We start from the raw sequence: 3140 nt of genomic DNA, 5'->3' as shown, positions 1-3140 counted from the left end.
TTACTGGTGAAACAATGCTTATTTTCAAAAATTTTTGGATCAAAATCAATTTATATTGAAATTTATCTATAAACAAAGTTAATTTTTTCCTGCTTTGAACCTGATTTATGTACACTTGCCCTACAGTGTTTTATTATGGGGTGAAACACATCCTGAACAGGATTTCTGAGTCTCTGTCTTCTAATCAGATCCTGGGAAAAGTCTTGAGTGTGTACAGCTGAGTTAAAGCAGACATATTAAACCTCCATTTCCATTTAAATCTAAATTCTGTTTCTTCAACTTCAGCCTGCTCTAGCTTTCATTATATATTTCACCTCGGATATAAGTGATTTTTATAATCCTACAGACAAAAACCAGTTTGTCTAAATTGACATCATATTTGTTGAGAATATTAAGCCTCCCGTGTCCTCTTTCCGCCATTGTTCTGTGCCACGCGATGGTGTGCAAGAACGTCCTGGCTGATGCTCTCAAGAGCATCATTAACGCCGAGAAGAGAGGCAAATGCCAGGTTCTTATCAGGCCATGCTCCAAAGTCATCGTCAGGTTTCTGACTCTGATGATGAAGCATGCTTACATTGGCGAATTTGAAATCATTGATGATCACAGAGCTGGGGAGATCGTTGTGAACCTCACCGGCAGGTTAAACAAGTGTGAGTAATCAGCCCCAGATTTGACGTGCAGTTGAAAGATCTAGAAAAATGGCAGAATAATGTGCTTCCATCCCGCCAGTTTGGTTTCATTGTACTGACAACCTCAGCTGGCATTATGGACCATGAAGAAGCAGGATGAAAACACACAGGAGGGAAAATCCTGGGATTATTTGTCCAGGGATGTAACACAGGCATACAAATAAAAGCTCAATGGACACACACACACAGAAAATTAATGTAACAAGCATCATACAAGGATTATCCCCCCGAGATTTCAATCTTCTGAAATAGGCATTTGAATTCTCTTTGTTTTTCAAATTGAAAGAGCTAACTACACAGAGTTAAGTAATTTTTCTAGTGATATTACCAGCTGTAGATGGGGTCAGAACCTGAATCTATGTTTCAGAGCATTTAGAGAAAAATGAGGAGGCGGGTCAAGACATTACACTTATGTTGATTTAGGTTTAAAAATTAAATATATACCTTTGGGCTAGAGTGATTATATTGCATTAAAGTTACTTCCCATTGAAATCTCAACAGTACCCAGCCAATAATAATCACTAATATGTTTAGATGCTGAGTTTCAGAGATATAATTCATGAGGAAATGATTGCATTTTACTGTTTCCATAGCAAAATATGCATTGTCACTGGTACAATCATCTTGCCAGGATTTTTTTTTAAATCTGTTTGCTTGTTGTCTTCTGTTTTCTCCTTTGAAATGGTCTTCAGCAATAAATTATGAATGGCTGGTAGAGAAATTAAACAATGTCCAATCTCAGTAAGAATAAAATAAATTTAGTGAAAGTATGAAGAATAAGATCAGTATGGCTGTTTAGTTTGGTAAGATTAAAAATATTGATCATCTAGGATCATAAGAAAATAAGAAATTTCTTAATGTTGGATGTATAAAGGGGAATTTTTTTTTGCAATACTTTTTTCCAAAATTAGGATGAGTAAATCTTAGCAGTCTTTCTACTACTGGGAAAGCTTCCCACTTGTCAGCCATGTGAAACAAAAGAAAAGGAACTTAGTGAGGGTGTGTGTGCATGATATTCTGAATGATGAAACTGTAAATTAGAGATATTAGTAGTATTTACCTGGCTGAGAGGTTATGCGAAGTAAATAAGGTATTAAGCAATTAATTTGTGTCTGTACTGGTAATGAATTTTAAAAAGAACTTTTCTTTTTTTATTTTTTATTATTTTTTGACAGGCAGAGTTAGAGAGTCAGAGAGAAAGGTCTTCCTTTTCCATTGGTTCACCCCCAAATGGCCGCTATGGCCGGCGCTGCACCGATCTGAAGCCAGGAGCTAGGTGCTTCTCCTGGTCTCCCATGTGGGTGCAGGGCCCAAGCACTTGGGCCATCCTCCACTGCCTTCCCCAGGCCACAGCAGAGAGCTGGACTGGAAGAGGAGCAACCGGGACAGAACTGGCGCCCCAACCGGGACTAGAACCTGGGGTGTTGGCGCCACAGGCAGAAGATTAGCCAAGTGAGCCGTGGCACCGGCCAACAACTTTGTTTTGAACTATTTTAATTCAGTTTTAAATTGCAAAAGTAGTGGTGTGTATTTATTATCTGGAACTCAAAGAACTCAGTAACAAGAAACAACCAGTGAAGAAATAGGCAAAGTACATGAATGGATGATTCACAAAATAAATGCAAATGGCTTTGAATATATGAAAAATTAACAATATAATAGGAAAATTCAAAATTGAAATCACTCCTCTTGGAATGGCTATTTTTGAAAAGGCAGGAAGTAACCGAAACTGGTGAGGAGGTGGAGAAAGGGGAACTCTTAGGCAGTATGGGGAGCAATGTAAATTAGTACAGCCACTATGGAAAAGATGATGGGTATTTCTTAAAAGTTTAGAAATGGAACCTCTTTTACTTGGTTCATATCCAAAAGAAATGAAATCATTGAATCAAAAAGATAACTGCTCTACTGTGTTTATTGCTGTGCCATTCACAGCAGCCAAGATAAGGAGTCAGGATAAGGATAAGGATAAGGAAAACATAGCGTGTATTCATGATAGAATATTACCGAGCCTGAAAGATGAAGTCCTAACGTTGGCAGCAAAATGGATAGGACTGTAGGACACCATGTTAAATGAAATAAGCCACACACAGAATGACAAAGACTGAATGCTTTCCCCTGTATATGGAAGCTTAAGGGAAAAACTATCTGAACACAGGATAGTACTTATTAGAGAGCAGGAGGGATGTGGAGTAGAGGGAGTTTGGATAAGTGGTACCAAGTCAGAGTTAGAATAAATAAAAAGTTCCTAGTGTTATACAGCACAGTGGGGAGGGCTATAGTGCACAGTAAACTATTACATATTTTAAGAACAAATAGAAGAAAAGAACTCAAAGGCTTCAGTCATAAAGACAAACAAGGGGAAACACTGATTAGTCTAATTTAATAAGCACCCAATCTATGCTTGGATTGCAATGTTACATGATAACACAGAAGCATGTGCAGTTTTTAATG

At 37.8% G+C, this 3140-nt stretch overlaps 1 pseudogene; it reads left to right on the top strand.

Annotated features, from left to right (window-relative positions):
- The first annotated feature begins 436 nt into the window (after positions 1–436).
- LOC133758828 (small ribosomal subunit protein uS8-like) lies at positions 437–2746 on the top strand (annotated as a pseudogene).
- Positions 2747–3140: the final 394 nt, after the last annotated feature.

This window comes from Lepus europaeus, chromosome 4 (genome assembly GCF_033115175.1).
Source record: "Lepus europaeus isolate LE1 chromosome 4, mLepTim1.pri, whole genome shotgun sequence".
In the NCBI taxonomy this organism is placed as follows: Eukaryota; Metazoa; Chordata; class Mammalia; order Lagomorpha; family Leporidae; genus Lepus; species Lepus europaeus.
The sequence above is the reverse complement of the archived record's forward strand: the minus strand, read 5'-3'. Positions and strand labels throughout refer to the sequence as shown.